Consider the following 19,387-nt stretch of genomic DNA (forward strand, 5'->3'; position numbering starts at 1 on the left):
AACAGTGTGTTATTCCTAAAGTGTGACAAATTTTTGTTAGCTGATATTTAACAAGCCAGACTGTGGGGAAGCACTACATGTGTGGCATCGCTAGTTCATTTGTTCTTGCCAATCAGTCACTAGCTCTGCCTTTAGTCTCGTCTGTGTCAGCAATCTTGGAGTTTTTGTTTGGCTCACAGAACCCTAGGATCTGTAAACCAAGAATATGTAGTTCTGAGGCCCAGGCCAGGTAACCAAGAATGCAAGTGGCTTTCATAATCATGTGAATGAGAGACAAGGGACTTGGGCAATAGTTCACTCTTTAAGAGTCCTGGCTGTTCTTCCAGAGGCCCCGTGTTTAGTTCCCAGCATCAACTTCCCATCGCTCACAACTGCCTGTAATTTCAGCTATACACACACACACATACACAAACACACAAATACATGTGCATGCACATATACACACATGCACATATATACATACACATGCATATACACACAAACACACACACATATATGTACACATACACATATGCCTACATATACTGTTGTAGCTTGTCAAAAGACCCTCACTCACAAAGACCACAGAGACCACCATCGTTGCAAAACACATGAGGATTTTACTTATCCAACATGTTGGGGAACCCCCTCTCAGCGTGCAGGCCAGAGGAGAGACCCAGAACAAAGAAATAACATACTTTTTATACATTTGTAAGGGCCGGATATAGGCACTAAGGTATATTTGTTTAGTGAGCCAGCTTTTTTATCTGGCTCTGTACTTGGCCTGCTAGTACAGTTTGGAAAGTTCTTTTGAAGCGGGAAGGTACTGGGTAGTCTTGAATTTATTTTGGATATTACAATACCAATGCATATATACATACACATATATACACACACAAATACATACAGAGACTGATACACATAATAAAAAAGTCCTTTAAAGAGTGAGTGATGGATCTGGAGTGGTACCATGGGTTCTGGACTGATCATCTGCTATGATTTCTTCCCAACAACCCTGTTACAACTGCCTCTTCATTTTCTCTACATGGCATGTGCAGTCTGACTTGCCATTCCTTGATTCCCCGTTCTTTCCCTTTCTCTCTCTCTTTTTGTTCATTTTTTTGAGACAAGGTTTCTGTGTGTAGCCTTGGCTGTCCTGGAACTTACTCTATAGACCACACAGGCTTTGGACTCAGAGATCTGCTTGTCTCTGCCTTTTAAGTGCTGGTGTTAAAGGTGTTCACCACCACTGCCTGGCTCCCTGTCCTTTTCAAAGTTTTCTTTATTGGAGATAGCCTTGGAGCTAATTATATTTGATAATTCTGTTCTGTGAGGGGCTGGGAACAAGGAATGAGTCAGCACTCGGGATTTCCTGTAAACCTGCTTCCCACCTTAATTTGTAAAATAAAGAGAGCTGATGATTGGGCAGATAAAAGGGAAGGTGGAGCAGAAGGTGGAGAGGGAGAGGAAGGAGAAAATGGAAGAGGGAGAGGATGCAGAGGAGGAGGAAGAAGAAAAGCAGAGCAGAAGCACATGGCCTCGAGAAACCACAAGTTCTAAGGGGTCTAATAGATGTGGAAGATGGTAGTGTAGTGGTAGATCTGCCCAATCTAGGTGCACAGCATGTATTCATATTAACTGAGCTGTGTTTTCATTGCTGAGGCATATTTGGGTTGGAAATTTACCACAACATTTCCTCAGAAAAGTTACACTCATAGACCCTCTGCAAATCTTGAGACTATTCACAGAACAAATGTATAGTCTAATTGTACAGATATGTTTTGGATGAAACTAATGGTGGCCCATGTCTTAACCATGTGGCATCATCTTCTGAAACACATTTGGCCTTGTTAGCTTTAATTGTCATCTTGAGACATACTAGAGTCATCTGGGACGAAAGCTTCAGTTGAGGAATTGCCTAGATTAGATTGGTCTCTGGGCTTGTCTGTGGGAGATTGTCTTGGATACTAGTGGATGCAGGAGTACCCAGTCCACTTTGGGCAGTGCCATTCTGATTCAGGTGGTCTTGGGCAATATAAGAGGACTAGATAAGTGAGATCCTGTGAACAAGAAATCCAGAGAGCAAGCCAGCAGCAGGTTCCTGCTCTGACTTTCTTCAGTGATAAATTGTGACCTGGAAGTGTTAAGCCAAACCGTTTACTCCCCAAGTTGCTTCTGGTTAGAATGTTTTTATACAGCAACAGAGTGAAACTAGAATAGCGTCATGCCTCTGCAAAGAGCTGATGAAGAAGGGCAGAGTATCCTCCAGCTGATGTTGGAGGTTCCTGAAAGCTACTTTCTGTTCCTTGTGATTTCATGTCCCTAGAGCTAAACAAGGCTCTCTCTTCCTACTTGACAACTCTGCCTGTTTTTTCTTGGAGGAGTATACCTCCCAAGAGTATCCTGGAGTCCCTAGTGGGACCTTTATGTCTAAGGCAACAGCTTGCAGAAAGATCTAGGGCTGTAGGTGAGGTAACACAGGCAACTGGCAGGCTGTACAGTCCCACTGAGCCTGAAAATACCACACTGATGTCCAATTAGCTTAGCACTTCCTCCCAAGTATCTCTCAGTAGACACAGTGCATGGAGAAATGAAAAGGATTATGTTAGGAGCTGGAGATGGGGCTCAGTTGATAAAATGTTTAGGAACCATGAGAAGATCTAAGTTTCATCTTCAGCACTGCATAAGCTGGGGTGTGGTGGTGCATGCCTTGAATCCGAGCACCCAGGAGGTAGAGGCAGGAGAATCAGAAGTTCAAGGTTATTCCCTTTAACATGTGATTTTTAAAAGCCAGTGCAGGTTGGAGACCCTGTTTCAGAACCAAGCAAAAGAAAACCAAACCAAACCAAACCAAACCAAACCAAACCAAACCAAACCAAGCCAAACACCAAAACAAAAACCTTTCAGCTTTTTTACAAAACAAGATATTTCTCTCTTCTCTTCTCTTCTCTTCTCTTCTCTTCTCTTCTCTTCTCTTCTCTTCTCTTCTCTTCTCTTCTCTTCTCTTCTCTTCTCTTCTCTCCCTCTCCCTCTCCCTCTCCCTCTCCCTCTCCCTCTCCGTCTCCCTCTCCCTCTCCCTCTCCCTCTCCCTCTCCCTCTCCCTCTCCCTCTCTCTCTCTCTCTCTCTTGTGTGTATACACAGAGAAATGTAGGTGCTTACAGAAGCCAAAAGAGGGTGACAGATGGCCTGGAGCTGAAGTTACAGACAGATGTGTGTAGCCCAACATGGATGCTAGGAACTAAATTCAGGTCCCTGGCAGAGCACAAGTGCTCTTAACTGCTGAGACATCTCTCCAGCACTCAATTTTCAGCTTCTCACTTACAAAATTCATTTTCATATGGAGTTTGTAAAAATATACTCCAGTGAACACAGACCATCAGAAAGGAAACACTTGGTTCACGTCTACTGGAGAAGACATTTACATCTACAGCAGAATCTGACATCTGAACTTTGGTGTCCAGGAATCTTATTGGTTGTGTATCATGTAGGCACAGTGTCTTAGTTACTTCTCTATTGCTGTGATTGAACATCATTGTTGTAAGCTAGCCCACGGCCTACACGAACCGTGTATTTCTGGAAGGCAGGCTGGGGCTGAAAGAGACTTAGACAGCGAGAAAAGATAACGAAGCCAAGACAACGTTCTGATCAAGGCCCGCGAGTTTACTAAGAGACTGTGCTTATAAAGGGGGAAGGCCCATCCCCCCTGCCAGTCCATTCTTGGTGTCTGGAGCCAGCCTGTAGGCATGTGCAGGATAGGATGCTCCTCAATATCTCAGGAGCCTCTCAGCAGGTAGCAGTGTCTTGGAGGAGAGCGGCTTCAGGTGACAGAACAATAGAGCCATCTAGGTTGGAAGGCTCCACCTCAGGTGGTCTCATTCTCAGTGGCAGCAAGGTTTGCATCAGCCTGCTTCCGGCTGGGGGAGACTACAATTTCCTCCCTGATTATATAATAAAAATAGCTGGACCGAGACATAAAATTTATTTATGCTCCATAGTCCTGCCTGGGAGTTATGGTGGCTGGTGGCTGCACCTGTTTTAGGAAATCTCAGATTTTCCCAAGCCATTCTTATCCGTCAAGGAGAATATATTCAGCTTGTTTATGTTTATTTTGCACAAACATGGCTCTGTGGTATATTATTAACAAACCACGGCCTCTTGGCATATACCTCTGTCTTAGATTGATATGGCTCCGAAATCTGGTTGCCCGTCATTGACTGTCCGGCCCTCATAGCACACCTTATTCCCAAATCAGACTAAAGACACAATATATACTGAATATGCTTCTTCATATTGATGAATTTCTGCCACCTGCACTTGCTGGAGGTGAGGCTGCATGCTTGCTGAAATCAGGCTGTAAGGCGTTGACTGACCTGCTTGTAAAACAAATTGAGACAGTGAAAAGCAACAGGATAAAGGCTTCTTTGGGGGAAGTCCAGGTACTTTATTCAGTTGCAAATTAGCAACAATCAAGTTCAGAATCTGACCTCCTGGTGTGGGGGAGCTGGCTTTGAGAATTACCAGAAAGGCTGTTTCTCATGTAGATAGGATAAGCTCCAAGTTAATTTTGCTAGGTAATTAAGATTTTTAGCTATCTTCAATAGGAATCTCTAATATTGGAATTATTACTAGACCAGTCCAAGATTGAGTTAGAATAACTGGTCACATTGAAGGAAAGAGAAGAATCATTATAACTCTTTCTTATGGTTAATCTTTCTAAGTCAGATCCCACAGTTTCTAATGTTCTATGTCCCATAAAGCTAAAAATCTTGATGCAAGGCACCTTAGCTTATCCAATCTGGGACAAAGGCAAGCAAGGTGGGCCAAAAACATATACCCAATTCAGCTTTCTTGTCACAACAGTCAGGGAACTCAGTGAACTCACAGGTTGGATTGTCACACGAATCATTCTGACAGTTGTCATGCTTCTGCAGCATTCTGTGGAGAGAACCTAAGCTTTCCCCTTTCCCAAATAGGGTAGCTGTTCAGGATCAAGCCATGTGTCAATAAGCAGATCATTTTCATCTCACCTAGACATGATAATGTCTAGTTTTAAGATACTATAAGGCATTTGTTAAGTTCTTTGACATCCAAATTTCAAAATTCTTGAAATAAAAATATGATTTAAATAATGTGCATGGGGATATAATTCCTCCCCTTCTTTGTTTTTTTAAGAAGCTATAGTTTAATACCTTGTCTTTGAGAATTATTAAATTGTTGACAAAACATCTAAAATACTTGACTGTTATAGTCAGTTTTAATATAACATGGGCAGTGATTACACTTTCAGTTGTTTCTCTTGAAGAGTTGTAACTAGAAGGCTTGAAACGTTATTAATAGTCACATGTGCATAATTTATTTATTAATCAGAAATAAGAGCATTCATTCGCAGCAATTGATTAAGTATAAGTCCTCAAGAATTAACACCATTATGTGGAAACAGGTAGAATCTGAGGACACCAAGAAAAAAATTTTTTTTCAATTTGACATGCACATTCTCTAAAAATACCAAAATATTATCCAAAGCCATTACTGTTTTGAATATAAAAAGAACGATATTATATAGCCAAACATTCTTATGTAAGGCTGTAGTCTGCCTGAGATATAAATCTAGCATGGCATTGCCTTAAGGGGACTTGTTCAGGCAATCTAGAACAATTTATTAAATGTCCTAAAACAGTCTTCTAAAAAGAACAGTGTTTTTTCTTATGAGTCGTATATGCATAAACCATTGAAAATTTGAGAATTTATAGTATCTGAGGGACGAACAATTTTAAGCAATTGTAAGCTCTGATATATATATATATCAGATATATATATAAACATATATATAACATATATATATCAGATATATATGTTATATATATAAAACATATATATATATAAAACATATATATATATCAGATATATATATATAAAAACATATATATATATAAAAAACATATATATAAATTTTTAATTAGGTATTTTCCTCATTTACATTTCCAATGCTATCCAAAGAGTCCCCAATACACTCCCCCCCACTCGCCTACCCACCCACTCCTACTTTTTGGCCCTGGCGTTCCCCTGTACTGGGGCATATAAAGTTTGCAAGTCCAATGGGCCTCTCTTTACAGTGATGGCCGACTAGGCCATCTTTTGATACATATACAGCTAGAGTCAAGAGCTCTGGGGTACTGGTTAGTTCATAATGTTGTTCCACCTATAGGGTTGCAGATCCCTTTAGCTCCTTGGGTACTTTCTCTAGCTCCTCCATTGGGGGCCCTGTGATCCATCCAATAGCTGACTGTGAGCATCCACTTCTGTGTTTGCTAGGCCCCGGCATTGTCTCACAAGAGACAGTGATATCTGGGTCCTTTCAGCAAAATCTTGCTAGTGTATGCAATGGTGTCAGCGTTTGGAAGCTGATTATGGGATGGATCCCTGGATATGGCAGTCTTTAGATGGTCCATCCTTTCGTCACAGCTCCAAACTTTACCTCTGTAACTCTTTCCATGGGTGTTTTGTTCCCAATTCTAAGAAGGGGCACAGTGTCCACTCTTTGATCTTCGTTCTTGAGTTTCATGCATTTAACAAATTGTATCTTATATCTTGGGTATCCTAAGTTTTTGGGCTAATATCCACTTATAGTGAGTACATATTGTGTGAGTTCCTTTGTGATTGTGTTACCTCACTCAAGATGATGCCCTCCAGGTCCATCCATTTGCCTAGGAATTTCATAAATTCATTCCTTTTAATAGCTGAGTAGTACTTCATTGTGTAAATGTACCACATTTTCTGTATCCATTCCTCTGTTGAGGGGCATCTGGGTTCTTTCCAGCTTCTGGCTAATACAAATAAGGCTGCTATGAACATAGTGGAGCATGTGTCCTTCTTACCGGTTGGAACATCTTCTAGATATATGCCCAGGAGAGGTATTGCTGGATCCTCTGGTAGTATTATGTCCAATTTTCTAAGGAACCACCAAACTGATTTCCAGAGTGGTTGTACAAGCTTGAAATCCCACCAACAATGAAGGAGTGTTCCTCTTTCTCCACATCCTCGCCAGCATCTGCTGTCACCTGAATTTTTGATCTTAGCCATTCTGACTGGTGTGAGGTGGAATCTCAGGGTTGTTTTGAGTTGCATTTCCCTGATGATTAAGGATGTTGAACATTTTTTCAGGTGCTTCTCTGCCATTCAGTATTCCTCAGGTAAGAATTCTTTGTTCAGTTCTGAGCTCCATTTTTAATGGGGTTATTTATTTTCTGGAGTCCACCTTCTTCAGTTCTTTATATATATTGGATATTAGTCCCCTATCTGATTTAGGATAGGTAAAGATCCTTTCCCAATCTGTTGGTGGCCTTTTTGTCTTATTGACGGTGTCTTTTGCCTTGCAGAAGCTTTGCAACTTTATGAGGTCCCATTTATCAATTCTCGATCTTACAGCACAAGCCTTTGCTGTTCTATTCAGGAATTTTTCCCCTGTACCCATATCTTCGAGGCTTTTCCCTACTTTCTCCTCTATAAGTTTCCGTGTCTCTGGTTTTATGTGGAGTTCCTTAATCCACTTAGATTTGACCTTAGTACAAGGAGATAGGAATGGATCAATTCACATTCTTGTACATGATAACCGCCAGTTGTGCCAGATCCTTTTGTTGAAAATGCTGTCTTTTTTCCACTGGATGGTTTTTGCTCCCTTGTCAAAGATCAAGTGACCATAGGTGTGTGGGTTCATCTCAGGGTCTTCAATTCTGTTCCATTGGTCTACTTGTCTGTCGTTATACCAGTACCATGCAGTTTTTATCACAATTGCTCTGTAGTACAGCTTTAGGTCAGGCATGGTGATTCCACCAGAGGTTCTTTTGTCCTTGAGAAGAGTTTTTGCTATCCTAGGTTTTTTGTTGTTCCAGATGAATTTGCAGATTGCACTTTCTAATTCCTTGAAGAATTGAGTTGGAATTTTGATGGGGATTGCATTGAATCTGTAGATTGCTTTTGGCAAGATAGCCATTTTTACAATGTTGATCCTGCCAATCCATGAGCATGGGAGATCTTTCCATCTTCTGAGATCTTCTTCAATTTCTTTCTTCAGAGACTTGAAGTTCTTGTCATACAGATCTTTCACTTCCTTAGAGTTACGCCTAGGTATTTTATATTGTTTGTGACTATTGAGAAGGGTGTTGCTTCCCTAATTTCTTTTTTTTTTTTTAGAGAGTGAATTTATTTATTTATTCATTTAAGATTTATTTATTTGGTTTATGTATGCGAGTATACTGTAGCTGTAAAGATGGTTGTGAGCCTTCATGTAGTTGTTGGGAACTGAATTTTTCTAGGACCTCTGTTCACTCTGGTCAACCTTGCTCACTACGGTTAGGTCCTGATTGCTCCGGTCAACCCCGCTCGCTCAGTCCCTGCTTGCTCTGGCCCAAAGATTTATTTATTATTATTCATTATTCCACTGTAGCTGACTTCAGACACACCAGAAGAGGGTGTCAGATCTCATTACGTGTGGTTGTGAGCCACCATGTGGTTTCTGGGTTTTGAACTCAGGATCTTCGGAAGAACAGTCAGTTCTCTTACCTGCTGAACCATCTCACCAGTCCCTGAATTTTATTTATTTTTGAGACAGAATTTCATGCAGTCTGAACTGGCCTGAACCTCTTACTAATTGAAGTTTGAACTTCTGATCCTTCTGCCTCTACCCCTCCCACCAAGTGCAGAGATTTGAGGTATGCATCACTCAGCTCAGCAAGACTGAATTTTTTTTTTGTCTTCATTCTTTTTTTTTTTTAATTAGGTATTTTCCTCAATTACATTTCTAATGCTATCAAAAAAGTCCCCAATACACTCCCCCCCCAGTCCTCCACCCACCCACCCCCACCCCTTGGCCCTGGCATTCCCCTGTACTGGGGCATATAAAGTTGGCAAGTCCAATGGGCCTCTCTTTCCAGTGATGGCCGACTAGGCCATCTTTTGATACAAGTTTCCCTAATTTCTTTCTCAGCCTGTTTATCCTTTGTGTACAGAAAGGCCATTGACTTGCTTGAGTTAATTTTATATCCGGCTACTTCACTGAAGCTGTTTATCAGGCTTAGGAGTTCTCTGGTGGAATTTTTAGGGTCACTTATATATACTATCATATCATCTGCAAAGAGTGATATTTTGACTTCTCCTTGTCCAATTTGTATCCCCTTAATCTCCTTTAGTTGTCTAATTGCTCTGGCTAGGACTTCAAGTACAATGTTGAATAGGTAGGGAGAGAGTGGACAGCCTTGTCTAGTCCCTGATTTTAGTGGGATTTCTTCCAGCTTCTCACCATTTACTATGGTGTTGGCTACTGGTTTGCTGTAGATTGCTTTTATCATGGTTAGGTATGGGCCTTGAATTCCTGATCTTTCCAAGACTTTTATCATGAATGGGTGTTGGATTTTGTCAAAGGCTTTCTCCGCATCTAACACGATGATCATGTGGTTTTTGTCTTTGAGTTTGTTTATATACTGGAATATGTTGATGGATTTCCATATATTGAACCATCCTTGCATCCCTGGGATGAAACCTACTTGGTCAGGATGGATGATTGTTTTGATGTGTTCTTGGATTCGGTTAGCGAGAACTTTATTGAGGATTTTTGCATCGATATTCATAAGGGAAATTGGTCTGAAGTTCTCTATCTTTGTTGGGTCTTTTTGTGGTTTAGGTATCAGAGTAATTGTTGCTTCATAGAATGAGTTGGGTAGAGTACCTTCTGTTTCTATTTTGTGGAATAGTTTGTGAAGAACTGGGATTAGATCTCCTTTGAAGGTCTGATAGAACTCTGCACTAAACCCATCTAGTCCTGGGCTTTTTTTGGTTGGGAGACTATTAATGACTGCTTCTATTTCTTTAGGGGATATGGGACTGTTTAGATCATTAACCTGATCTTGATTTAACTTTGGTACTTGGTATCTGTCTAGAAACTTGTCCATTTCATCCAGGTTCTCGAGTTTTGTTGAGTATAGCCTTTTGTAGAAGGATCTGACAGTGTTTTGGATTTCTTCAGGATCTGTTGTTACATCTCCCTTTTCATTTCTGATTTTTTAAATTATAATACTTTCCCTGTGCCCTCTAGTGAGTCTGGCTAAGGGTTTATCTATCTTGTTGATTTTCTCAAAGAACCAGCTCCTTGATTGGTTGGTTTCTTCTTGTTTCCACTTGGTTGATTTCACCCCTGAGTTTATTTCCTGCCGTCTACTCCTCTTGGGTGAATTTGCTTCCTTTTGTTGTAGAGCTTTTAGGTGTGTTGTCAATCTGCTAATGTGTGCTCTCTCTAGTTTCTTTTTGGAGGCACTCAGAGCCAAGAGTTTTCCTCTTAGAAATGCTTTCATTGTGTCCCATAAGTTTGGGGTGGCTTCATTTTCATTAAACTCCAAAAAGTCCTTAATTTCTTTCTTTATTCCTTCCTTGACCAAGGTATCATTGAGAAGAGTGTTGTTTAGTTTCCACGTGTTTGTTGGCTTTCAATTATTTATTTCGTTATTGAAGATCAGCTTTAGTCCATGGTGATCTGATAGGATGCATGGGACAATTTCAATATTTTTGTATATGTTGAGGCTTGTTTTGTGACCAATTATGTGGTCAATTTTGGAGAAGGTACTGTGAGGTGCTGAGAAGAAGGTATATCCTTTTGTTTTAGGATAAAATGTTCTGTAGATATCTGTCAGATCCATTTGTTTCATAACCTCTGTTAGTTTCACTGTGTCCCTGTTTAGTTTCTGCTTCCATGATCTGTCCATTGGTGAAAGTGGTGTGTTGAAGTCTCCCACTATTATTGTGTGAGGTGCAATGTGTGCTTTGAGCTTTACTAAAGTATCTTTAATGAATGTGGCTGCCCTTGCATTTGGAGCATAGATATTCAGAATTGGTAGTTCCTCTTGGAGGATTTTACCTTTGATGAGAATGAAGTGCCCTTCCTTGTCTTCTTTGATGACTTTGGGTTGGAAGTCGATTTCATTAGATATTACGATGGCTACTCCAGCTTGTTTCTTCCTACCATTTGCTTGGAAAATTGTTTTCCAGCCTTTCATTCTGAGGTAGTGTATTAGTCAGGGTTCTCTAGAGTCACAGAACTTATGGATAGTCTCTATATAGTAAAAGAATTTATTGATGACTTACAGTCGGCAGCCCAATTCCCAACAATGGTTCAGTCGCAGCTGTGAATGGAAGTCCAAGGATCTAGCAGTTACTCAGTCTCACACAGCAAGCAGGCGCAGGAGCAAGAGCTAGACTCCCTTCTTCCAATGTCCTTATATTGTCTCCAGCAGAAGGTGTAGCCCAGATTAAAGGTGTGTTCCACCACACCTTTAATCCCAGATGAAAGGTGTAGCCCAGATTAAATCTCTTTAAACTGGGAGATTTAATCTTCTGGAATCCAGAGCCACTATGTCTCAAGATCTCCATACCAAGATCCAGATAAGGATCTCCAAGCCTCCAGATAAGGGTCACTGGTGAGCCTTCCAATTCTGGATTGTAGTTCATTCCAAATATAGTCAAGTTGACAACCAAGAATAGCCACTACAATCCACCCCTTGTCAACTTGACACAAATAATATCCCATGTTTACATGAAACAATAACAAGGTTGTGAATACGCCTAACATGATATAACTATCCCTCGTACAATCGCAAACGCATTTGTAAATTTACAATGGGGCATTCATATTACTTTATAATCCTCGTTTCTGCAACTGGTTACGTGGCCTTAATTGGTATTTATAACTACCTTCCTCTACTACCCATTCTGTATTTCCTTCACCTTCGGCCAGCACCTCAGCAGGTCTTGGCTCTTTTCCTGGAGGATTCACCCATACCTTCATTCCTGATGGGTCTGCGTCCTTTGTCATCCTGCTTGGATTAGGCTGTTGTAGTTTCCCATTGACTTTAATCACAGGACATGGTAGTACTAGGAGACGCCCTAAGGGATCTCCTACACTCCAGACATAATCTTGCTTACCTCCATTGTGAAGAGGTAATCCAATTTCCCCATGGTAATCTGGATCTATCACTCCTCCTAACATGGTTATTCCTTTTTTAGCCTGTTGGTTTAAGGGCATTAGAAGCCCAAAATGACCAGGGGGAAGTCTGAGCTTCCAATTCAATGGAATGTTTGTTGTAGCTCCTGGTAGGAGCACTCCCCTCTCTGGAGCCAAAACTTCTAGACCAGCAGAACCTAGAGTTATGGGGACAGGAAGCAAAAATTTTCCTAGAGGGTCACTAGGAGTGATAGTAAGTGGAACTATTCCCTTTTCCACCCCTTGATTCCTGGACCCATGAATCCTGGCTATGGGTGAAACTGTACCATATATCGAGCGCTGATTCAAAGCATATACTGCCTTCTGAAGAACTCTACCCCAGCCTTCCAAGCTGTTACCACCTAATTGGCGCTGTAACTGCGTCTTCAAAAGGCCATTCCATCTTTCTATCAGGCCAGCTGCTTCAGGATGATGGGGAATGTGGTAAGACCAGTGAATTCCATGATCGTGGGCCCACTGTCGTACTTCTCTGGCTGTGAAATGAGTTCCTTGGTCAGAAGCAATACTGTGTGGAATACCATGACGATAGATAAGGCATTCTGTCAGCCCATGAATGGTGGTTTTAGCAGAGGCCTTACGTGCAGGAAAGGCAAATCCATAACCAGAATAAGTATCTACTCCAGTAAGAACAAAACGCTGTCCTTTCCACGAAGGAAGTGGTCCAATGTAGTCAACCTGCCACCAGGTTGCTGGCTGGTCACCTCGAGGAATGGTGCCATATCTGGGGCTCAGTGTTGGTTTCTGCTGTTGGCAGATCTGGCAATCAGCAGCAGCTGTAGCCAGGTCAGCCTTGGTGAGTGGAAGCCCGTGTTGCTGAGCCCAAGCATAACCTCCATCTCGACCACCATGGCCACTTTGTTCATGTGCCCATTGAGCAATGACAGGGATGGCTGGGGAGAGAGGCTGACTGTCCACAGAACGGGTCATCTTATCCACTTGATTATTGAACTCCTCCTCGGCTGAAGTCACCTTTTGGTGAGCATTTACATGGGACACAAATATCTTCACATCCTTTGCCCATTTGGAGAGATCTATCCACATACTTCTTCCCCAGATGTCTTTTTCACCAATTTTCCAATTGTGATCTTTCCAAGTCCCTGACCATCCAGCCAATCCATTGGCTACAGCCCATGAGTCAGTGAATAATCGTACATCTGGCCATTTCTTCTTGCAAACAAACTGTAATACCATGTGTACTGCCCGAAGTTCTGCCCACTGTGAAGATTTCCCTTCACCTGTGTCTTTCAGAGTTGTCCCAGAAAGGGGTTGTAATGCTGCAGCTGTCCACTTCTGGGTGGTGCCTGCATAACGTGCAGAGCCATCAGTAAACCAGGCCCTAGTCTTTTCCTCTTCGGTCAATCGATCATAGGGAACACCCCATGAGGCTATAGGCGCATGCTTGGCAGCAGATGGCATTGTAACAGGAGTAGAAACCATAGGCATTTGAGCAACTTCTTCATGTAACTTGCTTGTGCCTTCAGGACCTGGTCTGGCCCGATCACGTATATACCACTTCCATTTGATAATAGACTGCTGCTGTGCGCGTCCCACTTTATGACTTGCAGGGTCTGATAGTACCCAGCTCATGATGGGTAATTCAGGTCGCATAGTAACTTGGTGTCCTATTGTCAAACGTTCAGTTTCCACTAAGGCCCAATAGCAGGCCAAGAGCTGTTTTTCAAAGGGAGAATAGTTGTCTGCAGATGATGGTAGAGCTTTGCTCCAAAATCCCAAAGGTCTTTTCTGTGATTCACCTACAGGGGCCTGCCAGAGGCTCCAAACAGCATCTCTATCAGCCACAGACACCTCAAGTACCATCGGGTCTGCTGGGTCATATGGTCCAAGTGGTAGAGCAGCCTGCACAGCAGCCTGGACCTGTTGAAGGGCCTTCTCCTGTTCCAGGCCCCACACAAAGCTAGCAGCTTTCCTAGTCACTTGGTAAATAGGCCTAAGTAACACACCCAAGTGAGGGATGTGTTGTCTCCAGAATCCAAATAGACCCACTAAACGTTGTGCTTCTTTCTTGGTTGTAGGAGGGGCCAGGTGCAATAACTTATCTTTCACCTTAGAAGGAATATCTCTGCATGCCCCACACCACTGGACTCCTAAGAATTTCACTGAGGTAGATGGTCCTTGAATTTTGGTTGGATTTATTTCCCATCCTCTGATACGCATATGTGTTACCAATGAGTTCAAAGTGGTTGCTACTTCCCGCTCACTTGGTCCAATCAGCATAATGTCATCAATATAGTGCACCAATGTGATATTTTGTGGAATATCCAAACGATCAAGATCCCTTCTAACTAAATTATGACACAGGGCAGGAGAGTTAATATATCCTTGAGGCAAAACTGTGAAGGTATACTGTTGGCCTTGCCAACTGAAAGCAAATTGCTTCTGGTGGTCCTTATGGACAGGTACTGAGAAGAAGGCATTTGCCAGATCAATAGCTGCATACCAGGTGCCAGGAGATGTGTTAATTTGCTCAAGTAACGAAACTACATCTGGTACAGCAGCTGCAATTGGAGTTACTACCTGATTTAGTTTTCGATAATCAACTGTCATTCTCCATGATCCATCTGTTTTCTGCACTGGCCAGATAGGAGAGTTAAACGGAGATGTGGTGGGAACCACCACCCCTGCATCTTTCAAGTCCTTGATAGTGGCAGTAATTTCTGCAATGCCTCCAGGAATACGATACTGTTTTTGATTCACTATTTTCTTTGGCAAAGGCAACTCTAAAGGCTTCCATTTGGCCTTTCCAACCATAATAGCCCTCACTCTACAGTTCAGGGAACCAATATGAGAATTCTGCCAGTTTCTGAGTATATCTATCCCAATTATACATTCTGGAACTGGGGAAATCACCACAGGATGTGTCCGGGGACCTACTGGACCTACTGTGAGTCGGACATCAGTCAAAACTCCATTAATCACCTGCCCTCCATAGGCCCCTACTTTAACTGGAGGGCCACAATGTTTCTTGGGATCTCCTGGGATCAGTGTCAACTCAGAACCAGTATCCAGCAGACCCCGAAAAGTCTGATTATTTCCTTTTCCCCAGTGTACAGTTACCCTTGTAAAAGGCCGTAGGTCCCTCTGGGGAAGAACTGGAGAAAGGGTAACAGCAAAACCTTTGGGTGTCTTATCAGGATCCTTCCTCAGGGGAACCTGGCCACCCCTTCATTCAAGGGGTTCCGGATCTGCAAACTGGCTCAAGTCTGGAAATTGATTCACTGGCCGAGATTGCTGTTTACCACGAACTACTGTAGCCTTTCTTTCATTTGTTTGAGAATTTTTCTGCTTATACAGATCAAACAAATATGCAGTAGGCTTCCTATGTATTTCATTCCTGGAAACACCATGATTGATTAGCCAGTACCAAAGGTCCAAGCGAGTCATGCCATTATAAGTTTCACCTCTCCTGTGCTGACCATTATGGGGCATATTATTATAAACATTCTTTTGTCTACGCTGTCCATTATAATAACTAGAATCACCTTGTCTCCGGCGATTCAATGCTGCCACCTGGCCCTTGTTACCTCGGAATCCAACTAAACCCAGTGAATTTAATTCATCTAATTGAGCAGAAGCATCTCCAATGCTAAGATCTGGCACAAGGAAAAGGGAAAGAACAAAACCCTTCAAATGTGCTGGTGCCCCTCTCACCAGTTTGCGTCTTATAGAGCTGGTGAAGGGCATATCTTCTGGACCTTCCCATTGTGGACAATTAGGCTTTACACAATACATCCACTCTAGCATTGCAATTTCCCTAAGTCTTAAAATCCCTTCATCAACACTAAGCCATGGAATATCAGGCATCTCCAAGTCATTTCCAGTAGGCCATCTTTTGATAAACACCTCAGCCAACCATTCAAACAAACTTTTGACACCTTTTTTAACCATACGAGCTTCCGTATTAAACCTAGAATCTCCACTCAGAGGGCCCATGTCAATAAACTCAGCCTGCTCTAGCTTTATGTTCCTTCCACCCTTATCCCACACCCTTAAAATCCATTCCCACACATATTCACCAGGTTTCTGTTTGAATGAATTAGCAAACTCATTAAGCTCCTTAGTAGTGTAGCGAATTTCCTCATGGACTACACTTTCTACCTCCCCTCTAGGAGCCTGTTTTGCTTTGAGTCTTGTTACAGGTCTAGAAGAAACTATTGGTAGGCCTTGAGAAACATCAGTATTGAAAGTCATTGCTGGTTTATCAGACTCTGTAAAATTAATTTCCTCATGTGGGGAAGGCATTATTTCAAGTGGTGGGGCTGAGGGTACTACTTCCTCAGGTGGGGCAAACCCTTGAGAATCTGAAGATTCAAAATTCTCAGCTTCAACATGGTCTTCCCACACATCCCCATCCCATGTTATAGGATCCCATTCTTTGCCAATTAGTGCCCTTACTTTAACTGTCGACACACTCTGAGGCTGAGACTTAAATTTTCGCTGTAGTTCAGCCAACCTTACAATGAGGGTTTCAGTTTGATTTTCTGCAACTTGAGCTCTATTGCTGCAAGAGAGAAGATTCTCTTCAAGGACACACTTAGCAACTTTTAGATTGTTTACTTGTGTCTGGAGCCTTTCGATTTTATCACACAACTCCTTCCTTTCATTCATCATTTTTTCCCCAGATACTAAGAGCAGCCAGCCAGTAAAATCATTTTCTGATTTTTTCCCCATCTTGTAGAAAGCTTTGTGCACTGAATCACCTAAATCATTAAGAAAATCAAGGGCATTAGCTTCTTTAAGTTTGAAATATAATTTCAACCATGGGTCTTCAAAATTCTCTGAGCTCCCAGGAGGGAGAGAATCTGGAGAGGTTTCAGTACTTGAAAGTGCTGGTGGCTCAACAAGCCAATTCCAGTATTTTAAAAGATTCATCCTTGTACTTCTGTTACTCTAGAACCACTCCTGGTACCAACTTCTGTATTAGTCAGGGTTCTCTAGAGTCACAGAACTTATGGATAGTCTCTATATAGTAAAAGAATTTATTGATGACTTACAGTCGGCAGCCCAATTCCCAACAATGGTTCAGTCGCAGCTGTGAATGGAAGTCCAAGGATCTAGCAGTTACTCAGTCTCACACAGCAAGCAGGCGCAGGAGCAAGAGCTAGACTCCCTTCTTCCAATGTCCTTATATTGTCTCCAGCAGAAGGTGTAGCCCAGATTAAAGGTGTGTTCCACCACACCTTTAATCCCAGATGAAAGGTGTAGCCCAGATTAAATCTCTTTAAACTGGGAGATTTAATCTTCTGGAATCCAGAGCCACTATGTCTCAAGATCTCCATACCAAGATCCAGATAAGGATCTCCAAGCCTCCAGATAAGGGTCACTGGTGAGCCTTCCAATTCTGGATTGTAGTTCATTCCAAATATAGTCAAGTTGACAACCAAGAATAGCCACTACAGGTAGTGTCTATCTTTTTCTCTGAGATGAGTTTCCTGTAAGCAGCAAAATGTTGGGTCCTGTTTGTGTAGTCAGTCTGTTAGTCTATGTCTTTTTATTGGGGAATTGAGTCCATTGATATTAAGAGATATTAAGGAAAAGTAATTGTTACTTCCTTTTATTTTTGTTGTTAGAGTTGGCATTCTTTTCTTGTGGCTGTTTTCTTTTAGGTTTGTTGAGGGATTACCTTCTTGATTTTTCTAGGACGTGGTTTCTGTCCTTGTATTGATTTTTTTCTGTTATTATCCTTTGAAGGGCTGGATTCGTGGAAAGATAATGTGTGAATTTGGTTTTGTCGTGGAATACTTTGGTTTCTCCATCTATGGTAATTGAGAGTTTGGCTGGGTATAGTAGCCTGGGCTGGTATTTGTGTTCTCTTAGTGTCTGTATAACATCTGTCCAGGCCCTTCTGGCTTTCATAGTCTCTGGTGAAAAATGTGTTGTAATTCTGATAGGCTTGCCTTTATATGTTACTTGACCTTTTTCCCTTACTGCTTTTAGTATTCTATCTTTATTTAGTGCATTTGTTGTTCTGATTATTATGTGTCGGGAGGAATTTCTTTTCTGGTCCTGTCTATTTGGAGTTCTGTAGGCTTCTTGTATGTTCATGGGCATCTCTTTCTTTAGGTTTGGGAAGTTTTCTTCTATAATTTTGTTGAAGATATTTGCTGTCCTTTGAGTTGAAAATCTTCATTCTCATCTACTCCTATTATCTGTAGGTTTGGTCCTCTCATTGTGTCCTGGATTTCCTGGATGTTTTGAGTTAGGATCTTTTTGGATTTTGTATTTTCTTTGATTGTTGTGCCGATTTTCTCTATGGAGTCTTCTGCACCCGAGATTCTTTCTTCCATCTCTTGTATTCTTTTGCTGATGCTCGCATCTGTGATTCCAGATTTCTTTCCTAGGGTTTCTCTCTCCAGCGTTGCCTCAATTTGAGTTTTCTTTGTTGTGTCTATTTACCTTTTTAGGTCTTTGATGGTTTTATTCAATTCCATCACTTGTTTGGTCTGGTTTTCCTGCAATTCTTTAAGGGATTTTTGTGCTTCCTCTTTAATGTCTTCTACCTGTTTAGCAGTGTTCTCCTGTATTTCTTTAAGTGTGTTATTAAGTTCCTTCTTGATGTCCTCTACCATCATCATGAGATATGCTTTTAGATCTGGGTCTAGCTTTTCTGGTGTGTTGGGGTGCCCTGGACTAGGCGAAGTGGGTGTGCTGGTTTCTGATGATGGTGAGTGGTGTTGGTTTCTGTTAGTAAGATTATTACGTTTACCTTTCGTCATCTGGTACTCTCTGGAGTTAATTGTTATAGTTGTCTTTGTTTAGTGATTGTTCCTCTGGTGATTCTGTTAGCCTATATCAGCAGACATGGGAGACAGGCTCTCTGTTCAGTTTCAGTGGTCAGAGCACTTTCTGCAGGCAAGCTCTCCTCTTACAGGGAAGGTGCACAGATATCTCGTGTTTGGACCTCTTCCTGGCCGAAGATGAAGGCCCAAAACAAGACCTTTCCCAGAAGCTGTGTTGCTTTGGCGGGTCACAGAAGCTGTCAGCTTGTGTGGTGCACACTCTCACCTGTGCAGACTAAGTTCAGGGGAGTCCCAGAACCAAGGTGGCTCCCACAGATCCTGAGCCAAAGGGCTCACGGGCTGGGTGGACACCTCCTCTGGCCTGGAGGGTGGCCAGATGTCTAGGGCCGGAAAAGGGTGCTGCCTCAAAGGCTCTGTTGCTCCCGCCTGTCTCACAAGCTGTCAGGTTCTGTGGTGCACACTCTCACCTGTGCAGACTAAGTTCCTAAGTTCGGCGGAGTCCCGGAACCAAGATGGCTCCTGCAGATCCTGAGGCAAAGGGCTCCCGGGCTGGGCAGACACCTGTCCTCTGGCCTGGAGGGTGGCCAGATGTCTGGGGCCCCA

This window comes from Mus caroli, unplaced genomic scaffold (assembly GCF_978045245.1).
Source record: "Mus caroli unplaced genomic scaffold, Mus_caroli_1 scaffold_4, whole genome shotgun sequence".
Classification (NCBI taxonomy): domain Eukaryota; kingdom Metazoa; phylum Chordata; class Mammalia; order Rodentia; family Muridae; genus Mus; species Mus caroli.